Below are 26,761 nucleotides of genomic sequence, written 5' to 3'. Positions count from 1 at the left end.
GAGTCTCTGCTAGAATTTTTGTCTTTTTAAGTACGTCAACACTTTGGACATCTTGCAACTTAAAATGTCTCAATGATTCTAAACAAGTATCTTTTATTGAATTTTCGGTTTCCAAATATGATCACCATTTGTTCTCAAACTTTTCTTTCAACACAATTAGCAGAAAAGAAAAACATGTATTCACTCATCTCTCTCTTAATTTAGAACACTGTACTTTTGATCTATTTGTTCTTTTTCCTGACTTAGATAAATGAGCATTTTGTTGTTTTTGTTTTTTTTTTTTCCCCCTTTCACTTTAAATGCTGGGTTTGTTTGTTTCTTTTTCTTTTCTTTCTTTCTTTCTTTCTTTCTTTTTTTTTTTTTTTTTGTTCTAGTGGCTTAAAACGCATCATATTTTCATACTGTTTTCTGTCATTTTCAAAATATGTATTTAAGAATTCTAAAAACTGACAAATAGAAAACTTCATTTCCACAGATTGGCTTGACAATCCATAAAGCAGATACTCTATAGGTAATAAAGGAGACCTTCATTCTATTGCATATTTTTTATAAATTAATAATTTGTCTACTTCTAAAATTCTCTCTTAATATCTTGTTTTGGACATTACATATACAAATGACAGCCAATTTGACTGAGGCAAACTTAATATCGTTCACTCTCATTTATAACAAAGACCTACCTGTCAACAGCAATCTGCATTTTTCATGCTAGCCAACTCATCTGAATTTATCTGGTTTAATTTTATTCAGAAGTTCAGGAAAATATTATTGATTAAACTGGATTGCTGGCAGGTTGGGTTTTTTCTCCTTCTTAGTTTTTAAAGCTTTTACTATAAAAAGTAAGAGACGTTTGTATGTGTGTGTTTATTACATTTTAATATATGTACCTAAAGACCTAATTGGGCAACTTTCTGTATAAGACAGGGAAGACACAAGAGATTATAAGAGAAGGTTGCCTTCAGCTTCAGAGAAGAATATGGAATTATTAGTGGACAATAATTGTACGGTGATATTGATTAAATGATCCAAATATTCTAATTCTAATCAAAATTAATATGCAATATCTCATCTTTTTTAGTTTATTTTGCAGTATAACCAAACCTCTCAGATTTCTGAATTCTGTGATATTTTATAGTATCCACTTAAATGATTTTAGCCACTGTAGTAAAAGAGAACGAAAAAAAAATTATACATAAATAGTAAAAGGAGGAGTAAGGAGAATCTGTATCCATTATTGGATGTGGCAGAGAACATGACTGCTGAAGATAAGGAAAAGGCTGAGGTTCTTAATGCTTTTTTTTTTTTTTTTTTTTTTTTTTTTTTTAACATCTGTGGCTGAAAGGTTGTGTGGAAGAAACGAATCTGGGAGTGTCAGTTGACACTTTGCCAAACATGAGCCAGCACTGTGTTCAAGTAGCCAAGGAGGTAAATGGCATCCTGGCTTGTACCAGAAATAGTGTAGTCAGCAGGAACAGGAAGGTGATTGTCCCCCTGAACTCAGCTCTGGTGAAGCAGTACCTTAATTACTGTGTTGAGTTTTGGGCCACTCACTACAAGAAAAATATCAAGACCTTGAAGTATGTCCAGAGAAAGGCAGCAAAGCTGGTGAGGGGTCTGGAGCACAGATCTAATGAGGAGCAGCTGAGGGAACTGAAATTGTTTAGTTGGCAGAAGAGGAGGCTCAGGGGAGAGTCTCTCTACAAATACCTGAAAGGAAGTTGTTGCAAGGTGGATGTCAGACTCTCCTCTTGCATAACTAGCAATAGGACTTAAGGGAATGGCCTCAAGTTGTGTCAGAGGAGGTTCAGGTTGGACACGAGGAAAAATTTATTCTCTGAAAGAGTAGTCAAGTGCTGAAACAGACTGCCCAGGATGGTGGTTGAGTCACTGTCCCTGCAGGAGTTCAAGAAACATCTAGATGTAGTACTGAGGGACATGGTTATATGCCTAGCAAATACCCTTGGTTAAGACTAGAATGGAGAGCTTCTGCAGCTGACATTTCTTGTTGAATTAAACAGCTCTGAGAGCTTATGCTTGTTAACAATATCTGTCTTCAGAATTTTGTAATAAGTTCTACAATATTAACACATTACTTTAGAGCATTTGTAACTGCATACTTAAATTTCTAGTGCAGCCTTGCACAATGTCTACATACTCTTTTCCATTTCAACAAGTATACCACATATTTTTACTTACTAAGAATGTACCTATTCATTTCATTGGCAAGGCTTTACTATATTTATTACAGTCACATTATCTGGCTTCCTTTCTGTTTTCCACATCAGTAGAACTATTAGGCAAATTCCATTTTTACTCCCCTTTTTTGGTGATAATTATAACCAAGAAGGGTATAGTTGGACTCAAATTCCTGACACACTCTCCTTTTCTTTGAATCTAGTACATTTGATGTACAAAGGGCTATGCAAAAAGGAACTTACAGAGAGCTTCAGAATTCATACACTTCTGACTTATAGATATTTTTTTTTTCAATTTAGGCTGAGAATTTCATCCTATGAAAGCAATAGCCATTCTAAGATGATAGCTGCAACTTATTTTGTCAGAAAGAAGAAAGATCTACCAACAGCTTATGTATTTAAGATGGTTGAATCTTAAGTATCCTGAATACATGAAGCTAAATGTTTCCTGAAGTTACTGGAAAGATTAATGTTATATTTCTGTGGGAATGAGTTAGGTCTAGTGGATTTGGTGCCTTGAAATAAGCACAGGGAAGAGCACTTACTCACTCTGGAGATTAAACGCTTCACACTGTATGTTCAGATCTCCTGTACAATGAAATTTTCAGACTCCACAGATATGGCTTACATGTTATTTGATGTCCATAGGTCATAGGATAACCAAGAAAGCTGTTGTATTCTTGAATTTTGTTCAGAAACTTTACCCACTGTGATAATGTTTTTTGACAGTGGAAATCTAAATGCACGTATCTTCTAACCTGAAAGAGGATAAGAACATGCCTTTGGATGGCACAGTTGACTGTGATATCTGCTAGAGTGGACTACTTAATGATAGTCAAAAAATAACAGCACAAGTATGCGTGAGGATGCAGGTTCCCTGGGTACATGGAAATCTGGGCGTATCTTACCACAGTAAGCACCATTTTCACATTTTCAGTTCCCCTTCCTATGTCTGTCTTTGGTGTTCATTAAATATAATAAGCTAGTTGAGGAAGCTGTTCCTAAAAGCAGAATATCTTTTAGAATGCTTGTAGTACTTACGTAATGTGACACATACGACTACAACATTTAACAGTACAGCTAAACATTTAAATAAGATCTAAGTAAAATTTAAATTTAAACACTTAAATGAGAATATCTAAACACTTTCTATGTCTGTCTTCAATGTTTTCTAATGCTGTCAATGTTTTTGTGGAGCTGGGCAGTCTTTGGCAGTACCATGCCTATACAGGACTGGGGGATGTGGTCAAAGGGACCTTTCTAGAAGCAATGAAATGACACATCTAAAAAGCAAACATTTTAATGTTTGCCATCTGACTTTGAGCTGTAATTCAGCTCTGTTTCTGTGAACTTCCCATCTGTTTTAATTGCTATCACTCAATGTTTCCCATTCAAAACTTCAAAACAGACGAAGAAAAGTGATCAAACCCAAGACTATATGCAGTATAAGAAATTTCAAAAAGGCCTGTTTTGTTGTTTGTTTTTTTTTCTCTTCCCCTTATTTTGAAAGCTTACCACTTATTCATTTACAGATTTATAGCCATTTTTGCAAACTTTATTCTTTTCTTACAGAATTAGCAACAGACTAGAATGGCTGATTTCTTTCTGGTCATTATTTCTTTTGATGCTTCTTAGTGTTTTTTTGTTCAAAGAGAAACATATTCTACTTGAATATCTTTCTTGCTATGATACAGAAGGTGAATCCAGACACCTTTTCATTTCTATGGGGTTTGTGACTTCTAAAGCAGAGGAGTCATTGCCTGTACTGTTATTTTGTCTATGTTTCATGATCTTTGATCTTTCAACCATTACTCAGTGGAAAATCAAGTTTCCTCTAATACAAGCAGCTCCTGAAGCATCCTCTTTGGCCATATTCAGTGTAAACTGATTTCTTGAGGATGTTCACCCTGTGGTTTCAAACTCTGAAACAGGAAGCAATTTAGCGAACTTCATTCACCAAAAGGGTCAAACGCCTTTTTCTTAGAAAAAGACAACTGACCTAACACACATTATCATCTGAATGGATGTAATTCCTTGGGCCTGCTGCTCAGTAACTTTTTTTGCTTTGTTACAGTATCGGAAACACTCTTATTTTCTGCAAGTTCTTACTCTTCAAAACTCTGCTCCTTTCAGTGTGCGTTTTATATGAAGAGTGGAAATATTTATTTACCATCTACGCAGATTTTAAATATTGACAGACATGCATAATGCATTACTGTTCTCTTATTCTGTGTACTTGGGTAAAGGAGGTGGAGGAAATTAAGTGTACAGTTCCTATTAACAAGCACAGGAATCATTCTTGAATATACTTTTTAAGCTGTGTGAGTGATGTCAATATACCCAACTTTGAAAATAAATCAGTTGCTTTCAAAGCAATTTTTTTCCTCATTTCTAATGTGGGAAAGAATAACGGCTCTCTTTTTTTGGATTTTTTTAGAAATACATGTACACTTGCCTTCTGCTGAAGGTAGAAAGAGACAGTTTCATAACCATTGCTTTATCACCATACTTTTCAGCAAATACCATACATCGATAAAACCTCAGGCTGTCAATCAATAATGGTTGAATATTAGGTAAGACTACAGGGAATGTGTTGATTAATTTATAGCTTGGTAATAAAGAAAATAGAAAACTCAGAAGGCTAAACAGAATATTTTTAAGCATTCTGAATTAGAGCCAAATATTCACTGAAAGTTAGGTATGTCTACCCCATTAGGAGAGTTCATACTAAAATCCCATGTAGCACCTTGAAATGTTGAAGAGTAGTTATGTCAGTAGCAGTATCTAAGTCTTGCTTAGTTCTATACAAAATCTTATCTCTCACTGTTACTAAAAAGTAAGATAGGTATTTTCTTATTAGACATTTATAGTGAGTTGCATTTTGCATGGCAGAGCATTCTTTATAAATCCAAAATGTTTTTCATGGTAATGTGCTCTTAGATATTTATGCTTTGCCATGCTTTAATAGATCACTAACCTACTGCATAAGGAAGTAAGGCAACAGCAGAAATCAGCTTGTGAGTTGGGCTATGCCATGTAGCACTCCCTATTTTTTGTTTTAAAGACAATTACAAGAAAAAAACTAATTTTTTAGTAGTAAATATACAGTAAAGCTGTTTTTTCTTATTTATGACAGATAACAGTCAGATATCAGTTTCATTGCAGAGTTGAATTTAAGTTTAGCAACAGAAATAAGTATTATCCTTCACAGTGAGAAAAATCGAAGCAAGAATAAGAGTTCTGAATTTGTTCTCCTCTCCTGTAGCATGGGGACACACCAGAGAGTTCTGTTATCATGCTTTTTGAGAGTGAGGCAGATTCACAGCCATTTGATCTGGCTAGAAAATGTTTTAGAAAATCCTTGTTTATAATCTGTCTGAGATAGGTACCAAATACAACAAACATACAATAAAGTTAGCAGCACAATGAACAGTATACAGTGAAACAGTATTTCTGTCCAACTCTGAAATGTTTTCAGGAACTTCTCATGTTTTCATCTGTTTTGACGTTCTTCTCAGCAAACTGGACAGCAGAGTATGAATTAGTGTTGTTTTGTTCCCAGACAGCCTTCTTGACTGTTGTTATTTGTGTTCCTGTACGAAAGTTGTAATTTAATTGTGTAAAACAGTATTTTAAAGTGTAGAAAATTTCTGACAAGTGCATATACACCAGCACCAAAATTAAAATTTTAATCAAGTCCTGTAAAATGCATAACCAAAATCCATGCAGTGGATTTCTTTATAACTATTCTGTGCAATTAGGAACTTGATGTAATCTTTGTCAGGAACCAGAATCCCTAAGATATAAGTTATCATTATTAGAAATGGAGGAAAAAAGAGTGCATGAATATTTTTTGGTAGGAAAGGAGTGAATTATAAGTCTCAATATTCCCTGAACCAACACAATTAAAATATCTGAGTGTCATTTAGTCATTAATTACTTCTGTCTTCATAAATATTATAATTCACTGGGTGTGTAATCTTCAGGGGTTATAAAGCATACTTTGTGGGAAAAAGTTAACCTAGAGAGGAAGGCAATTTAGAGAGAGGATAACTATCTTTTTAAAAAGTTAAGTACATCTGCCATTTGGGATGGGTCATTTAAGAAAAGATTAGGTGGTTTTATGTGTTGTATATTTTTATCAACTATTACAAACCAGTTGTTTCTATACACTTTTTTTAACTTGAACCTTGAAATGGTTCAATGAAATATATTTATTCTAATTTCCTTCATATGTGCAGATATAAGTAGTAGTATCTACATCGAAGGACTGTATAGGAAATGTAGGAATGTCTGTGTTCTATCACTTAAAAAGGGTGAATGTACTAGAGGCTCTATTTTGGAGCTTATCTGCAGGGAAATTAAATTTTCTTGATAAAGAAAAATTCATGGCTATTTGCAGTTGCAATTATATCCCATGTGGGGTAGATAAGACTTCCATAGAAAATAAGGAAAGAACAAAGCTACTTTTTCCTTTTCTTTCCCCTTTTTCTCTCTCTCTTTTTTTTTTTTTTTTTTTTTTTTTGTGTGTGTGTGTGTGTGTGTGTGTGTGTGTGTGTGTGTGTGTGTATGTGTTGTTGAAAGGAATTTTCTGGTATGATGATGCTACTCTGAATCAATAAATGAAACCTCATGTTACACAAAGGATACTGAGCAATTTTGTTTTATAATAGGTTGCAGAATGTGACCACACTTGCATTTCCTGCCCTTAGAGTGGTTTTTGGCTTTCAAAGCCTCCATCGATATCAAGAAAGTAAAAGTCAAGTGAGATACAGCCTGCAATGAAAAGACATGAAAACTAACACTAAGGTAGGAAGCAGGCAGATCTATATGAAGGTTCAGGTTTCAGTCATACCTCTGTCTCCATGTATGTTGTTTCACAATATTGAAATGCTAGAAGCTGATGCATACTGAAGAAGTTATTAACATCTGAGAGACAGGTGCTCTAACGGAGTAATTACAAAAGATTTTTCTGCATTATCACATAGAATTTAATTAACTAGCAAAACACCCTAAAGTAAAATTAAATTAAAAGTCTCACTTAGGCCAAGACAGGTGAAAAGTTTCAGAATTAGATTTGCCACATGCTATTTCATTATTTCGAGGGTAACTTGCAGCTCTTAAGCAAGTTATTTGTGACTGATTTGGTCTTTGACATAGTAGAAGCCTAAAATGGATGTGTGCCAGAGGTAGAATTTCTTCAGTTCTGCAAAGAGTTTATATGACGACTCTATGAGTCGTGAGCTGTGATGATGTGTACTCACAGAACAGGAAACTGTCACTGTTTCTCTCCCTTTATTTGAATGAGGAAATATCAGTTGCAAAATTCTTTCTTTCCACTTACTTTTGGAAAATCCTAAGCAGAGGTATAGAAATCAGCTTTGGAGTGTATAAAAAGGTATTTAGTTGTCTCCACTATTAATATACTATTTAGTATATATAGTGTGTGTATATATATATAATATATATATATATAATATATATATAAATATTTATATTTTTGTTAGGTATTTATATAATATAATATATATATTATATATTATATATTATATATTATATATTATATATATATATATAATATAATTATATAATATTTATATATATATATAAAATAGTCCAGGCTACTGGCAAGAATGCGTTGGAAATGTACAGAACAGAGTTTCTGTACTGAAATCTGTTTCTATCATTTAGATTTGCTAGTAGTGTTGCCAAATGTGTATATTATACTATAATATTTACATTACAATATGAAAGAAGATGTTAAAAATGTACTTCATCTCTTTCTTTCCTTCTCAGTAGACAAATTATGTATAGACTTTTCTGTTGACATCACAATGGTTCAGAGTCAAAGAAGGCATTGGAGACACTGATCTGTTGTAATACCAATGGAAGGATATGAACTCTTCAACTGGCATCTCATTGAAGTTTAGAAGTCACTTTACAGAAGTGTTAGATGCATTCTTTGACATGTATGGAATACATCAGTGGATGGACTCAGTCCAGTGTCATTTTGAACAATTACTTCATTTTTTACAAGTAAATCATATAATGTGTGAAAGTTCATAAAGATATCTACAGTTTGTATATATAGGTTTCCTCTAAATGTTAATTTTTGCAATTTGTTTTTAATATCTTTTATGGACCTTATTTCATTTTGAACACTTTATGTTCAGTTGCATGATGAATAGTGGACCTTAACTAGACAATTCACAAGAGTGAAGCTAATTGCAAGATCAATGCCTGAGTACAGTAACCAGCAGTAACACTGTGGCTAAAAGATCAAGAAATGAAGTGGGGAAAGAAAAGGTTGTCATATTTTGTATTTTTAAGCAACAGGCTCAGAGTAAAGATAATACTCTACTTGACTGCTTTGCAGTTGGAAAGTTGGAAAGATGTCAATAGAAAACTCATAATTAGAAGAAAATTCTATTTTTGACTAACAATTGTCTTGTCAGATTTTGTCTTAGAATTTAATACAACTGACATGAAGAACAACTGACTAAAGCTTTTTCTAGCGTGAATTGTAATTTCAAATTGCAATTTCTTTTATATAGTTCACAAGTGGTGTAACGACTTTATTTACATTACTACATCACAAGTATGTTGTTCACAGAACAAGTTTAGAATGTAGCTTTTATCTATGAGTTACTTTATTTAAAATCCTGTGCACAGCTAATGATCTTTTCAATGGAGGTAGACATAAATACCTATATATGAAAACTGCTAGTCTCGCGATATATATATTTTTATAAATGCCATTTTTGTGGAGATGATACCTCTGAAATAAATATCTGAGGAAAGGTATAAGATGCTTAAATAGGTCTGCTTTTATCTTTATGGAAGAACCCATCTCGGCATAACTGTTGTTAATTTTCCTTGGACTACTTTTAAGGTTGATTCAAAGAAATAAGATTCCACTAGATCTGCTAAACAGTATAATCAGCGTACCTCAGTTGTACTTCAGCATACCAACAACTGTTGACTATTGGCAGTACTGGAATAAGTACTGTTTTATATTTCTATGTGTAATACCTTTCTTTGTATTTTACCCAATTCATTCACTCTTTATAATGAGAATTAGAAGGATTGTATGGAAAAAATGGAGAATTAAAGTTGTTTAGTACAGAAAACTGCAGAGAAATATTGGGTCTTCAGTATGTAAAATTATGTTGAAAGGGAAAGAATAAGCTCTTGGTTGTCTGTGGATGGGGCAAGATGTGATGGGTAATGTGATCGTTCTGAATAACATTATGGTAAAGGACAGTTTAGAATAAGAGTAATTTGCCCAAGGAGACTTTGAAGTTGTTACTACTGGAGGTTTTTAGAAAAACAGACAAAAACATTAAGAGATGGTTTTCTGTCATGTATCTTGGGCACTTGAGGTGTACCAGTTAGCCTCCTGAGGTGAACTCCATCCCTAGCTTTTCATTTCTTCTGTGAAGCTTCCAGTGTGCATAAGGTCTTACATAAAGGCCTTACTAAAATCTATCGAAACAGTTACAATCATTTTACCTAACAAAGACCTTTTTAAATTCTTTTAAGAGAAGACGTCTGTTTACTGTAGCCTGATCTGTTTTATTAAATTGATCCTAGTCATTTATTGTTCACAGTATTTTTATCTCCTAAGCATTTACATATTGATTTCACTGTTACTTAAATTTGACCTGGTAAGAAGTGACCTTGTTCAGTCTACAGAGCAATAGTACATAGGTTGCTCTATATGTAATGCCTCCTAATTATTTCCATGGAAACTACAACAGGTACAGCACAATGACACTTTAATACAGCAAATTCTCAGCTATGAAACACTGTTTTTCAATATAGTTGCTACCGTTATCTAGACATTTTTTCCAGAGGTCAACAAGACCATGCATGCTGCTCTTGTAAAAATCTGCACCAGTGAAAGTGACTAACTGTTTCACAGCTGCTACAACGGTGTAGTTCCTAGGAAAATGCTGCTCATTCTGTCCATCTTTCATCTGTCCAAACAGATCAAAGTCAGAAGGTGCTGAATCTGGACTGCATGGTGGGTGTGGTAGGACAGTCTAGTCAACATTGGTGTTGTGCTCTACAATCTTCAAAGTGGCATGGGTCCTGGTGTTAACACACTGTAAGCTAAAGGTTTTTTTCTTCTCTGACTTGATTCTGGAAGTTTGAGCCTTCAGCTCAATCAACATTGCAATATAGCAGAGATGATGGTTTGTCCAGGTTCCAAAAGGATAGCCTTTTTCCTATCCTAAAGACAGTATACATCACTTTACTCACTGAGGGCAGCCCATTGAACATTTTCTTCAAGGGAGAATTTATATGTCACCACTCCATGGACTTCTGTTTTGATTCTGGCTCATAATGGTAATAATTACTGGTAATAATGCAGTTGAAGTGACTGTCACCTTCAGCTTTGTATTAGTTCAATATGTCATGACAAAGTTGCATACAGTATTCTTTTTATTCCTGTGTGAGCATTCATAGGACCCACTTGCAATAAACTTTGCAGTATTCCAACATTGCTACCACCCTTATCAGTGCATTGAAGCCAGTGTTCTGCTTTTGATATAGTTCCTGATTATAATGTCAATTTATGTGGGTGAGCTGATTGAGTCACTTGTAATTTCATGATATGACAGCTGTGCATGGCCATCCAGAATACAGCTTGTCTTTCATGTTTCTGTCACCACACTGCTGAAATGCACTGCTTACCATTTCACAGTGCTCATATCTACTCTTTTGTCTCCATAAATATTCAGCATCAATGAATGTCAAGAGGTGCAATTTTTTCTGTAGGGAGGAATCCAGTTCCACACTTTTGCTTCATACGCACTTCCATTTCAGACAGCATTTTGTCATACTGCCCCTCTGCTGCCATCTGTCACATGGCAATAGAATTTAATAATACTGGGAATATTCAGTCTCTACTGCCATATCATCAACATCCACATCTGATCACAGAATCACAGAATGGCCAGGGTTGGAAGGGACCTCAAGGATCATGAATCTCCAGCCCCCCTGCCACATGCAGGGCCACCAACCTCCACGTTTAATGCTAAACCATCTGATGCAGTGTGCTGACATAATGAAGTAGTAGGTATTATTTTTGGAACAGACTTTGTGAAGGTAACTCACACGTGCAAGCATGTTCTTCCTTTTGTACAATGTTTTTATGTGGATGCATCTATCTGGCATTTCAGTGATCTAGTCAGTGCTTCTTTGTTGGCCTGAGCAGCCCCTGAAATCTCAGTGTAGAAATCTCAGTGTAGAAGACTTGCAGCATGTAATTGGTGTTAGATACTCCTTGAAGGTTTCACATAGTCACCACCACCCCTAAGTGTAAGCATAATTGATTTAGGCCCTTAAAATTATCAGAAGTTTTAGTTATTTTTAGCATACTGTCAGTTGCCTATATTACTACGAATTTTTAAAAACAAATATTATCCTGTACAATAGCTCTATGAAAACAGAAAAAGAAGAAAAAGCTAAGAACAGCTTCTGTCAGCTAGAAAAACATGAAAATGGAAAAAAAAGGATTTTTTCCAATTGAAACCTGCTTTAGATTTTGTAAATCATTTACTTGAAAAGCATTTCCTAGTGATCCCTCATTCTTTTTTTTTTTTTTTTTTTTTTTTTTTCCCCTATGTGGATGGATGCTGAGATAACCATTTTACGTGAAAAAGGGTTGAAGCAAATTATCTTCTGAAAATAGAAACATTAACTTAAGACAGTTGAGTAAAAGTTTATCAGAGTTATGTAGTGTGAGAGATATTCCTTGTCTCTTACAGTGAAAGTCTTTGTTCTCTGATTTCAGGACTAAAGGTGTAAATCTTAAATTCAAACACAAAGAGTTATGTGTTCCTTCCATCAGAAAGTCAGACATATTTGAATTGTTTTTTGTTGGTTGTTAGGATTTTTTATGCCTGAACCAGGCACAACTTGCATCATATATTTACGATGCTAGTCTGTAATTACATTAGCAATATTTACATTAGCAATAAAATTTCAGTGCATAAGATTTTATTTTTGCAACGTACAGAATGATTGTAGAAGCTCAACATTGCCGTTAGACATTCATGCACCTGAAAACTGAGTGCAGTCTGTTACAGATTCTGTAAAGAATTATGGAACTTCTTGTAAATTTGTTATTTACAATTAGCAAGTCCGATTACCTCAGACAGTTGCTTTACAGATATTTGCTTGTTTTAGTACAGCTTAAACTTCCAAGAAAACCTGTTGCTCTGCAAGTGAAATTAGCAGAGGTTCAGATGTCAAGGCAGCGTTGCTTTAAGAATTACTGCAGCACATTTCTATACAGCCATTCTTTACTGAGAACTGTATCTATTCAAAAATAAATTCTATTCCGTTTACCTATGTACATCAATATATTGTGTATTTCTTGGAGGCTTTCTTTTAGAATAACTAATGCAAAGCTGAAAAAATGGAGTGCTGAGAGCAGAGATGTTGAAAGTTGCTCTGAAGTGTATTGACTTAGCATACTCTGTAGTGTTTGTGATTTTTCTGTGCAATAAAACAGTGCTAAAAAATACATGTCTAACACATCTCTGGCATTTTCAGGACCCCAGATAAGTTTTTCAGTGCAATCTAATTCATTTTACTCTGCAAGTATTTAGCAATTCACTGTGGAAATGCCCAATGGAACAAAGAGCCATTGGTCTCCAAGGTGGATAGCAACTTTGCAAAACAGCAAAAACTTTGCAAGATTGCCTGCAATCACTATCCAAAAAAACAGCCTTTGTTTGGTCCTGTCTTCTAGGGAAACAGTAATAAACTATATTCTTAGTACAAAAATGTCTCTCTGACAAAATATGCATATTCATGGTAACAGTAACAAGATTCTTATTTTGACTAATTTACGCTGAGCTGTAGTAATTATTGTAAAGCATGTTTTTTGTACAGGAAAAGATGACGTAGTACTCATAGAATATTCCTAGCTAATGTTTATATGCCCCTCCTTATGACTTATTTATTTGTTGCTTGTTTGTTTATTTTTGAGAGAGTAGAGGGATAGATGGAAGAAATATAAATTAATTGTAGTATGAAAGCCACATGGACAAAGTTAAATCCTGTATTCCAATTCATTAATTTACCACTAGCGTTAAATTTTCTCACTGTGAATGTAGCTACCACTCCTGCTAAGTTTTAAACAGGTAGCTCTCCACATTCATCATCCTTCAAATTTAAAACTCAAATCTAAATTTTAATTTATTTATTAATTTTTTAAATTAATTTTAAATTTAAATCAAGTTTTAAACTTATGAATGTATGTTTTATGCTAATTACTTCACAAAACAGTAAAGCAAATGACATATATACACATCATATATGTGTATGTGGTATTGGCATAAATACTCTTTTAAAAACACAGTAGAAAGGTGCAAAAATGGAAAATCTGTAGGTTTCAAAATTTTCTGAAGCTAACAGAAACATTTCCACTGACTTAATTTTACTTTGCATGAACACCTAAAGGATAGATCAACTAAACAACTTGGTAGCTTAAAATGAATGCAACTGAAGTGTTTGTTATCAAAGTTGAAAATAACAGGTTCCTACTTCTCTGCCACATTTGTCTAAAGGCAGTTAACAGTAAGCATTCAAAATTAGGTTGGATGGAGTTTCAGGCAACCTGATTTAATGGAATGTTTCCCTGCAGATGAAGTTTTCCCACTGCAGAGGAGGTGGAACTGGAAGAACCCTTCCAACCCAAACCAGTTCATGTTACTAAAATTTTCTTGAGTTTGTGAAATGCATATTTATCAAATAACTATAGTGATATTTTAGTCATTCTATAAGGAATACTATTTTGGTACACAATGTCTTTATGTGGAAGTAAACTATTTGCTTCATATGCAATTATTATGCAATTATATTTTAAGATGAAGAGGTATTTTAATGCTGAAGATGAGAGGAGTTACACTTTCTTGAGTATTACACAATGACCTTTTTTTAAAGTCCTCTTAAGCCATCACTAGAGAGTTGATGATGCTTGTAAAAAACACTCAATTATTGATTTTTAAGCACTTTTCAGAATCTCAAGATGCAGTTTATATGCTTGTATAGTTTAAAAGATGCACCACAGCTCGTGCTTTAGAAAAGATGCCAGATATTTATGGTTGTATGTCACAGAAAAACTCCCAAGGAAGTACTCCTCTAGTTGAAGTGTAGTCAAATCAAAAGAATAGAAAAGAGTGGAATGCTTTAACAATAATTAACAGTACCACAAATTCCATATATGCTTCAGTCTTGTAGACCAGTATGTGTCTTGACATGAAGAAAAAACATTTATTTTTTTTCCATTTAATGTTAAAAACATTATTTATTTTCCATTTAATTTCATAAAATGTTTCTCAAAATTCTTGCAAATTTTAGCATGCACTTTCACACACACATTTTAGGATTGTTTTATTCCAAAATTACTGACTTTCAGGAGCAGATTTGTATTAATCTTTAGGCATTTGAGTATGTTAGTCATGCATAATCTCTATTAGGTATAGTAGGGGTTATAAACTATATATAAAATATAATATAATATATAAACTATATAGCTCTTTCTTTGGATGCCTCCGTGGCTGTTAAACCTATGGCTTTAATTCTCCAAATACACAATATTTTTTTATATGCAACAGAAAATAACAGCACAATTATGAATATTATCTTGGGTGTGGGTGACATCCTTATTGTCTTCCTCCTTTTATGCCCTCTGTTGCTCATGTCCGATCTGTGTTAGATGTCCAAGACTTGAAAAGACCTGTTGAGTTTCTGTGCATGCTGGATTATCACCAACACAAACTAAGTGCTAGCTCAAGTGAAGGTTATAACAGAATGCAGTGGATGCTTGGTAAAATTATCTATTCTGCTTTACTGCAGTTTCATAGCAAAGAAGGGTTGAATTAAATGTGCGTTGATTACTATATAGCCAGCACTTTTTAACAAAATGCATGCACACTTGTGGTACACCAAAGAGCTAAGCTATCTTCTCAGAAGCACTTAATCTGTGAAGATTCTTATTCGCAGGATAAGGTCTCAGCTTTTGTCCCTCAGCATGCTCGGCTATATTGCTTGCGTGAATGTTGTTTCAAGGAAATACAGCTGAGTTCTGGTAGTCTCTTTGATTCAACAAGTTCAAGAGAAATATTGCATCTTGCTACTTTTTGTGTCCTGCCTGCTAAAAAGTAAATAAATAAATAAATTGTTCTGTCAAGCAGTAGAATGAAAATATTACACATTGTTTAAAAAATCTCGCCAACATTTGAATTATGATCTTTTTTCATTTTAAGGAAACCATCTATTCCAAATGTTAGGCAAATTAGGTGAACTGGAACTTATAACTACCCCATTGTGCTACGACAAACAGATCTGATTGGTACCACTTTTTCAGTAGTGCGTGGTGTGTGTGTGAACTGAGATCTAAGATAAAAATTCATTTTGATTTGAAATACAAGAATAAATTTTTCATGCCATCTCCATCAAAATCTTTCTAAACCTTTCCCAGAAATTCTGAAGTATATACTACGTAAAATTCTGAAGTATATATGTGTAAATTTTAAGCAAAATTTCTGACCAAAAATTTTAAGTATGTTTTATTTTTGCCACATCCATTCTGTCAGACTGCCTAAAGCTGTTGTGATAATGTTTATTTTTAACTGTGTGCTCTTTCTTTTCCAGCAAGATAGGAAAAACAAATATGTAATTCCTGTAAATTGTCTCCTTAGGTGATATTCTCCCACTTATCCATTTTGGAATAACTTTATTCCTCTTCATTGTTTTACCAAATTTAATGACTACCAAAAATTTAAAGATTTGCCTGTGTCATTCAGTACAAGACTAAATATATGCCTAGAACAAGTATATGCTTTTCTAGTTCTGTCTCAAGACCTCCAGAGCCTGCTAGCATTAGCTATGCTGGGCATTACCACGGACAGCATAATTGTCATCTCTGTGGAAATTTTCAGAACAACAAAATTAATAAGAGTTAGGCTAAAAAATCAGATTAGTATTGATAATCAAAATGAAAATCAGTGCTGTTGTATCAAATTTATACTGAGTAGGAAAATGTTGATTTTAGAATAATGAAATGTGAGGCATTTCACAAAATAAAACCAATTAAAACAACAACTTTCTTAGCCTCTTTTCCTGAGTTAGAGAATCATTACAGATGATACCAAAAGTTATCTATCATCTGACAGTCTATGAGGTCGGTTGGTTATTATGGTTTTTCAAGTATCTTCTCAGAGTTGCTACATGTGGCTGATTTTATATTTAACATTTTTGATAGCTCTTTCTAGAGAACAGTTTCTCTACTACTGCTTAAAAAAGAGACCTTCTATTAATAAGCAACATATGACACTGTCGTCATCACTCTAAGTAAGCAAGCCACATTTTTTTTTGTCACTGTCATTCTCATATTTACTAATTTATCTTAACAGTGATAAACAGGATGAATATGGTTTTGTGTTCGTGCTGAGGTGAGTTGTGTTTGCTGTTTCGTTCTTTAGTTTTATGTAGTATTTTTGTAATTGCTTATTCTGGAGATGTTTGTACAGATAAGAGGGATTTTAACATGTTTCTGCATGCTTATATTCCACCATTAAACATTCAGAACAGCAGATGATATCCATATGGAAAGCATGACAAATATAAAAAATGCTATATTCAGACAGAAAAAATGTTTAGTGGTCTTGCAAAACCACCACTACAGTTGGCAAGAATGCTTTCCTTGTTGACAGTCTTTGCTCAGAAGCCTAAGTGTAAATGCTCATAAAAACTCAACACTTTTGCCTCTAGAAGCTGAGGGATATTTGTCAGACACTACTGGCAGCACAAATTTCTCTGCTATATTAAACCTAATGTAAACATGCTATTCTTCAAATGCACAATATGGATACTTGGAGTTGCCATTCCAGTGTTTCCCTAAAGCTCTCAGTTTCTTACAGGCAGATGTGTTTTTGCTGTTGTTTTGAAGTAAATGAATGACAGGAGTATTTGATGCCTCTGTTTTTAGTGTGGAGGTGCTTGTGCTTTCAGAATTCAAAATTTATCCACTGATAAGGGATTTGAGTGAGCTTGCAGAATTTCATATACTGTACAACCCTGTAAAATACATTTATCTCACTGCCTCGTTTTCAGTAAAGGACCTTTTGCTAAAAAAAGCCACAAAATTAGTAAAAACTATTTGGAAGTTACAACAAATTATCCCTAATAGGCTTGATTTACTATGCTGTTGCAGTTAAGTGGCATAGAAAGATTATTGAAAAGCCTAAGCTAGTTTATGTAGAAGCTAGTTCTGAATTATCAAACAGCTTTTGGAGAATCAAAAATCACTGGAAGAAACCGTTAGCTGGAAAATGGTGAATAGCACGGACTCATCTTGCTTTGCATTAAGGTATAAAAAGTGGTTTTGATAAGAATAAAAGTCAACAGTGATAAATAAGAAATTTGGATGACCTCCTAATGAGTCATGATTACTATTACTAGCATTTTGCAGAACTGTACATTTTACGAGAGTGTTTGAGACTGCAGGGAAAAGAAAAAAACAAAAAACAAAACAACAACAACAATAACAACAACAAACACAAAACAAAACAAAAACCCACTTTTTAATAAGAACTTATAAAATGGAAAAAATTATTTTATAAGCTCTAACAGCATAAGTAAATCTCATGGACTGTAAGGTTCCTGACAGATCTTTGAAGAAACAAACTATGTAAATATAAAACACTAGAATTTATGGAAAGAGGTTTTATAGGCCTAAGCATTCAACTATTCAGCAATTTCAAACATTCCAAATTGTCAAATATTTGCTTTTTTCCCCACTTTTTAAAGGTTTTTCTTTCTTCTTTTCTGTGTTTTTTTTTTTTTTTTTTTTTTTTTTTTTTTTTTTTTTTTTTTTTTTTTTTCCTGTATGTCCTTTACAACTGGAATCAGGAAAATTTAATTTGGATATATTTATTCTAGAAGTTTCTTATGGGAAGCTTTCAGTTCCGTGTAGTAATAGAAAGGTATTATTCTATTCCTGTGAGAATAAATGTGAAAAGATTATATGAAATACTGGGGGACATTTTCCCCTGCTTTCATAATAATCATTTATCTGTTTTTTGTTTTTTTTTTTTTTTTGTCTTTGAGTGATGACACTTCTTTAAAGAAGAATGTTTTTTAATTTTACTTTTTGTACTTTTCAAGTGTTTATCTCCAAGTCTTAGAGTTCTCTCCTTGCTTTTACTGAGACATATTGTTATTTTACCATAAGTTATTGACTTTTTAGAACTACTTTGGTTTCTTGTGCATAACTGTGGTGTATTGTCAGTAGTATGAGTTGAGACGAATTGTACATCACTCTAACAATTGCCTCATTCCCTAAACTTTTGAGCACAGTACAAGAACATTCAGCAAACTGAAAATTATATGTCAAGTGCACCATTTTTATTCTCTTAAGGGTGTAATTGTTAACAGAATATTTACTTGAATAATTTTACATGTCTTTCCATATAGGTCCATCTTGTGTATATTACTGCACCTTTATACCCAGGTCATCCAAAGAGCTTGTAACAAAAATGGTATCTTTATGATGATGTGACATAAATGTCCCTGGGATTTTGGACACCCTATAGAGAAAACTTTGATAGAAAAAATAGGATGTAGTCCAATAAATGAAACAACTAATTCATTATATCAACTAAGAAGAGTGTAGGTCTTTGGAAGAATTTTTTTCTGGCTTGTACTCCTTCAACAATCATACACAGTCTTTTAATGAATTACTTTTACAAAATGTAATGTAGTAATTACTGTTGATAAAACAATTAAACATGAAGAGAAAGCAAGCAACCTATAGTTCAGGTATGTTTTCCTTTGCATTTTCCCTGTTGGTGGAAAAAAAAAAAATTACATTGGCTCAGGAGACTGTGTTTGAGTTTTGTTTTATAAGACATGAGCAGAAACCAACTTTCTCCCTTAGGCCATCGTCAATAGCATAGTGACGACAATAGAAGGAGTCAACAGTTTGTAATTGGAACACTGAGAATAAAGTCCCATATTTCAAATATTCTAGCCTTAGATATAAGAAGTTCTGCACTCTCATAGTTTTCCCAAATTTATTGTCTGAGGAGCCTTATGCCAACTTGAACTTCTGTTCTTCTCTGCACTAGATCCTAACTGAATGAGAAGATTTATTATTAGTATTATTTTATATTTCTTTAAAAATAGCCTGGCCCTGTTCACAATGGGATTTCCTGTTAGAATGTGATTTATCAGGAATTTAATTAATCTCCAGTTCAAACTGTACTGCAGGCCTCTAAAATTAAAAAGAAAAATAAACATAGCAATTAACATTGAAAGAGAGGTAAACTTAGCACTTGAAATTAAAATTACAATAAAGATGAACCCAAACCAAAATTTGAAAAAATGAATGCACGTGAAGGCCATTATGTACAGAAGACAAAAAAAAGTACGATTACTGTATTCTACATCTTAGGTTAATAAATAAAACAGATTGCGATACGATTGGCATAATGTAATTGTATTATCTGAGTCCAACCAAACATAAAGTGTACTTTTTATATTGCTGTTTTTCGTAGAGGTGTTTATTTCTTCTCTTTCCCTCTTTCTCAACCAAGATGTGATTTCGAAACACAAGCAAATAAATGTCAAATACTTCTGTCTCTATTCTGCCATTCAATTTCTGAAATTCTGCCAAATTGAAAATTTCCATTCAGGCTGACTGGCATTTGTTGAACTGATTTTGTTATTATTATTATTTTATTTTAACACTCATTTTCAAAAGTAGTGGAAACTTTGTGCAACCTTTTCTGTGTCTGTCCATGACATTTCAAGAGCAGCTGCCTCTTTTTCACAATAATACATTTTCTTCTGCAGGTGCTCTGAAAAGTCCTAAAAAAAAAAAAAAAAAAAAAAAAAAAAGAAAAAAAAAGAAAAAAAAAGTATTTGGTGTTTCCAAATATGTATGTAGAGCAGGTGCCAAGAATTTAACACCACATCATGCTGAAAATACAGAGTCAAAATAAAAATATACAGTAAATAATATCAAGTGATATCTCTACTTCTTCCTTTTCCTCGGAAACAAAATAGAGATTGTACAGATTTTGGATTCAAAATCTCTAATCTACTACTCAGTTACACTTTTTTCTAATGATAAAAATGAATTGTCAGAATAATAAACACAAGGAAATAGCTGGAGCAGAGTGGCTTATAAGGAATTCCTTATGTAAAAAGGCTTTTAATATTTACAGTAGATTAATTTCTCCAGTCTGCAATGTGTTAGAAAGAGACATAAGACCATGAAATGTCACTATGCTACAGGAATCTTTCTCACTCTTTATGGACCATACAGACTGCTCATTAGGCAGCAGACAGTTCTCAGAAGATGTACCTTTTTAGCTAGAACCATTTTTTTCTTTCATAAAATAATGGAAAGCTACAGCTGAATTCTTTCAAGGTTGTGCAGACCTAAAAAAATGAAACCAGTTTTGTGTGAGCCCATAACAAGACGTTTCAGAGAGCAAAATACTCCTTTTCTGATCAAATTCTCTTACACTGCAGTCATCTCCTCCTGTTTACTTCCCTGCAGTGAAGTTACGCATAGCTGTAACACCAGAAGTAGGCAGGTGGGACTAGACCATGTTTGCTCTATTTGGCCTCATCATATAAAATGGAGATTCAATTTCACCTCCTGCTTTCCAGTTCCTATTTTGTGTTTGAATGAAGGAGAATTTTAAACATAATTTACTCTTTGAATCAGATAAAAAAATGATAAAATGAAATCTAATATAACTAATAATTTATAGAAAAAAATGCCTTATTAAAATAAGATAGTTAAAGAAAAATGAAATTCCTAACATTCAAAGACAGAGTTACATGTCCTTTCCTTCTCCCCTCTTTTTCAAACAGTGAAACCTAATGAATTGCGAAGTTCCAAATAATGGTAACCTTGTGCACTCTGTATGGAAGAAGCCTCTGAAATCAGAGCTGAGTTTGCTGACCCAATATTGCTAGGTCAGAGAAGCAACGAAGTCCTTGAATATGACTGAAATCCTCCCAGCATGCAACATCTGTCCCTCTTATTGATCCTTGGTGTACTTACAGGAGCCTCATTTTCCTTTTTCAAAAAACAGAGGTAATTATGCTTCCCTGTCTTGCTAACAGATTTTGGGAGGTGCAAATGAAAGGTTTTAAGCACATTAAATTCACCAGGTAAAACTTCCTGTTTCTATATGTTCTGTGCCTGCTTTGTTTTATAATTCTGAGGGTTTAAGAGTTATTGTGTTGGTATATCCACTGTGACATTTATTATTTTTATGAAGTTTTGCACAACCCCTTGTGGAGTGCTCTACATCTTACACCTTGCTGTAAGGCTCCATGTCTGACTCCATTTTTAGGGGATTTCATCTCACCTGGAATTCTTTCCAAATGAAGAATTTACTAGTCATATGGCTAAAAGTGTTGTTTATGCCTCAATATAAAGCTTCCTTACAAGAAAACATGATCTTTTCCTAGTCACTACTTGCTAGCAGATTTTATACCTCTGAACTTCATTTTTTTTTTTGAGGCATCTCTGCCTGTACACAACCTGTAGTGCTATCTTGCCCATTTTGCCATCCTTTTCTTGTTGTCCCTGGCCCTCATGCTCTTCTCAATTGTCTTTCTTAGGAACGCTTCATCTTTGGCTCTTGACAATGCGGTTTACCCTCACTGTGAATATTCTCTGCTATATAGCTGTCTAATAGATATAATAGCTATTCAAGCAATAATGAATGCTCACAGTACTATGCATTTTCCACTTATTGCTTTGTATGCAAAAAGTTCCCATGGAAAGCTCAGGAACCTCTTTGTTTTCTTTCAAATTCTTCCTTCAACCTGTGGCAAAACTGCTTCTTTTTGGTGCTGGTAGAAACCATATGTTGCTGCTACCTATTTTATTACCTCTGACTCTTAAGAGTACCAGTATGGGGGAACAGGGATGCACAGTTTCATTTGCTTGATGAAAGAATAGAGAAAGGCATCTTTATTTAGTATCTTTACAGTAACAACAAAGTCCTGCTGCAAGGATGGCATTCTTAGTAGCTGTAAATTATAGAACACATTCAATACAATAAAATCGAGAAATTAATCTGTATGATCTGATTATCCTCACAGAAGTTAACATTGTACTTTTCTCTCACGTTTAGCCCTCTATAACAAATATATATGCCCTAATGCAAATAGACACACAAAAATTAATTCACCACCTCAACATAAATGGCAATACACACCTCTCGTCTTCTTGCCAGCAAAACAGATTCCCAGTTTAACTGGATATTGGGTCAGTTTGTCTCTGAAACAGATTTTATTATAAATATGCACTTCAGCTAATGTGGTTTATCCAGTCTATATGTTTTGTTTCTGCTGTTGAGATAGGTCTTGTTTCCTATTTATGAAAGCATAAGCATACCATATTTTCCAAATTTTACATTTTTCTTTCTCTTGCTAATCTTTACCTGTTTTTCAGTGTATTGTTATTTTTATGTGCTTGGAACTGGGCTTAGATTTTGTACTTTCTTCGTCACTAGCATTGTTTTTCTTTGAAAACGCAGATGTTGTCGTCAAACAACTGGGTTTAAGGCATGCAAAGGCAGAAGGTTACATCTTAATGGCTGTAAGTGTTTTTAATTTCACAGGTGTAGTCCTCCAGATGGGGAGACTAGAACATGCAAAAGAGAAAGTCACAGACAGTTGGTACATTAATAGTGCAGGTGCAGCCATATCAGTAATATGATGTAATATCAGCACAGTCATTGCCTGCTGGTAGTAGTAGTTTTGATCACTGCTGTAACTGACAAAATTTATGGATGTACATTTATAGGGAGGTGCATCTACAAAAAAAAAAAAAAAAAAAAAAAAAAAAGAGAATGCATAGCAAATCTGTAAAAATTGCTATCCGGATTTGTTGGGACCACCAGCCTTGTTGAATCTTAAGTAGATGTCTGTACATGTAAGTAGTAGACGGATGAAAATATCCACCTAGGCCTGACATAGGGCTTAAAAATGTAAACTGTCCCATGAACAATGTCTCTGGATTGTCATTTAATCAATGAATGTAGTTTATTAGTTGCCCCTATAGAATCTTTCTTCTCCATGATATATTTCTCTTCTTCTAAACTTAAGGCACATTAGCCCTCCTTTGAGTCCAGTGCTTCTTCTTTGTTTGTTGTTGTTTTGTTGGTGTTTTTTTTTGGTCATTACAGCCATTCATATAGTAAATGACATCACATTTTTTCTGCAAGCCTCTTGCTCAAGTCTGTGCTCAAGCTCTGGGTATGTCTGATAGTGATCTTGAGTGAGTCTATAATTCTGAAAGTGCTTTTTACACTATTCTTGTGTCTTCAGGATTTCAGGCTGTCAGGAAGGATGAAATCACAACCAAACTCCCTTAATGTACACTGAACAAGTTCTGAATAACAGATTTTCCAGCAATTTAGCAAACACAGCTGATAAACTTTTCTCTTCCTTATCTTTCTTCCGTGTTTGTCTTAGACTATAACTGCGTAAGGAGATTTGAGGTTTTCTATCTCCCCCATGAGCTATAATGGGGCAAAAATCTCACATAAAATATGCAAAGGATTCTGAAGTGTTTGCATGATTCTCTCTCAGTATTAATAAGGGAGGATATGCAGATTAAAGCCATCTGTGAGATTAAGGTTTGTGCACAAATTCTTTGTCTCGCCTGATATCCAAATGACTTCTAGGCTACTTCATTGTGGCTGGCCATTTTGTGAGTGTAAGGCAAGGGCAGCAAGCTATGAACTTCAATGAGCTTGCAAGAAACCCATTACAATTCATGTATGTGTGTATGCTTTTACTTGGTTCTACCAGAGACTCATATATTGCCATGTTAAGTTTGAGGCTAGTAGCTTTTTAATTTTGATTTGCTCAATTTGTCAGGAAATGAGTATCACTAAGATAGTGACAGTTTATACAGGCCAATCAAACTGTCATTTCACTTGTTCTCTGGTATTTTGAGGCAGAAGATTGCTTACTGCTTTGGTTCTGATATGGTGCAGAACTGAATGTTCTCTCCTGAGCATCAGTTCAGAGGTCTGATTGACCCACTTCTGTTGTGTAGTGTTATTGAAGTTACTATGCATGTGTAGCATGACTTTTGTCCTCTACAAATTCAGAGAGAGATAGATAATGGCAATTCAAGGTGCTAGTTGCAGCCAGGATACACTTTCTATTAATAGGCTTCCTATTATTTTCAGTGATAAATCTCAAATGAAGAGAGAATCATTATCCCTCTTCATAGGAATAAAAAAGAGGTGCAGTGACAGGGGCAGCCTGTGTGGGGATTACATAGCAGACTGCCAGCTGAGCTGGAACCATACAGCTTTCTGAGCTGCTCGTTGCTCTAGGACAGTGTTCTGACTACGAGAATAGACGTCTTTCTCTTTTCGAAGGCTTCTATGGTCAACTCTAAGCTAAGATGGAGGCTGAAAATTTATTAAACTGAGTTCACTTTTCACCTGTAATAAGAAAAATGTTTGAGCTTTTTGCTTCTTGCACTGCATGTGGAACATATCTTAATTTTTGTTTTCCTGACTAGCATAAGTTTCTAGTACATAAATGTTTATCTGAAAATTACCTTGCATTGCATTACCAGGTAAATGGGCATTTAAATGCAGTTACCTAAGGAGGCCTCTAGGTTAGAGCATTGTTGACTCTAAACTACAGTGATGTATACAGTGTGTTATTAATCCATATGTTAAGTACCATTTAACTGGGATTACTTCTTTGTTTTCTTTCCTTCTTTCTTTGAAGACACTTGTTTGCATGCACTGTTAGTCCCACATCTGATAGTTTACCATATGGATATAATTATTGTGTGTTTCCTTCCTACCGGTACTTTCCTTTTTTTTCTAACTTAAGGTTCAGTCTTGGATGCTGCATCTGAACCAAAGGCTTTATGAAAAGCCAGGCTGCCATATTCATTTATCTTTGTCTTTTCTTTTTAGTTTTGTTGTTATGTATTATTTGTTTGCCAATAGCATTATGATAAAATAAACACTGTTAGCATGCTGGGAGATTCAGCATCAGTAGGTTAAAAGGTGGCCAACGGTTAATTTGTTAGAGAGAAATCTTGTTGGGATGTCATGGTTTTGCTGTAGTCGCATACTTACTTGTTATTTTATTGAGTCTGCTATAGACTATGCTTTAAATATTGCTGCTCAATAGTTGCTTAATTGATGGCATTCCTTTGTTGTACACCAGGTTCAGAAGTACATCACATTTACTGGGGACAATGCTTAGAAGGAATGGTTCAGATAACAATTTTAGAAAACAAAGTAAGATCTTTCTTTTTTAAGTATTTTTTCGTATTATTTTAAAATTTACTTGGTTAATATATTTCAGTTGTGACTATAGTTTTTGTTTTTGCTTTTGGTTTTGTTCCCTGAAGGATTTTATGAAGATTTCCAAAAGGGTCCTTATTTTCTGCACAAAGTTTTTTGGTGTTTATCGGATCTTCTCTTCATTCTGCCTGCCTGGATTTACTTTGATTTTTTAAGTTACAGCAATGATTTGTAGCGCCAGTGTGTGTCAAATCAAGCAAGAAATATATATTTCATTGTCCTCTTTCAGATAACTGTGTGAAGTATACGTTGCCATTACGATATGGGAATAATATGTATTTTTCAGTATATAGTGAGGGTTTGTACTGTAATTGAGTCCAAGTTTCTAAAAGAAAACAAATATCTTACTTACCAAGCTGTTGCAGTAAGTTGTTGTCTCGCAGTTCCGACAACACCAAGCACTGCTAATAGGAAAGCTGAATTATTTTAAACAATTTTTAGCAAAATAAGTTCAACACAGTTTTCTAGAATACATTCAACTTGATCAAATCTGTTCAGTCTTTTCAATATTTTTTTTTTTTTCAGAAATAGTAGTTAAAACATAAAAAGTTTATTACATAAATAAAGCAAGGTTGCAGGAATTTTTGACAAGAATTCAAAATTGCAAAATTACTAGTGTGGCTACACTAGTTTACGTATAACACAGGTATGACTTGTAATAGTACAAGGCTACATTTCTGCATATAGAAATTGGAGTGACTTGATGGCATATATGTTAAGGTTTTGTTTTGTTGTTCTGTAAGCATCAACTGCTTAATACTTAATGACAATTTCCCTCAGCACAGTGGATGAACGGAGAGGATAAAGAGGTCTTCAAAATGGCTTTATTCCTTCCATTCCTCCCTAGCATGTGCAAGGGACAGAGATGAGAAGGAGAAAGGGGAGAGACACACAGTATGAGGAAGAGCAGCAGGCACGCAGTGTGTCTCCAGCTGGGACACTTGGGCTTCTCCTGGAGACACAGCCCACCCTGGCACACTGAATACAGCCATTGCAGGCTGCTAGAGCACCAGTGAGGTGCAGGCCTCCTCCAGCTCCACTATCACCAGCGAGGTGCAGGCTCTTCCAGCTCTGTAAGCAACCAGTGAGGTGCAGAGTGCAGTACAGGGAAGCACAGGATGGGATCAAGTTGTGCCAAGTCTGCAGGAGGTTATGAACACCTGA

General features: G+C 34.2%; 1 protein-coding gene across 1 annotated transcript in view; it reads left to right on the top strand.

Annotated features, from left to right (window-relative positions):
- DGKB (diacylglycerol kinase beta) overlaps nt 1–26,761 on the top strand; it is a 368,802-nt gene that overhangs the window by 341,455 nt on the left and 586 nt on the right. Inside the window, exons 26-27 of the transcript XR_007378050.1 lie at nt 16,631–16,669; nt 21,105–21,330. The gene's annotated coding sequence lies outside the window, so the exon portion shown is untranslated. The remainder of the gene's footprint in view (nt 1–16,630; nt 16,670–21,104; nt 21,331–26,761) is intronic.

The sequence above is a fragment of the Lagopus muta genome, chromosome 7, assembly GCF_023343835.1.
Source record: "Lagopus muta isolate bLagMut1 chromosome 7, bLagMut1 primary, whole genome shotgun sequence".
Taxonomy (NCBI): domain Eukaryota; kingdom Metazoa; phylum Chordata; class Aves; order Galliformes; family Phasianidae; genus Lagopus; species Lagopus muta.
This window is presented reverse-complemented; position numbering and strand designations above follow the sequence as displayed.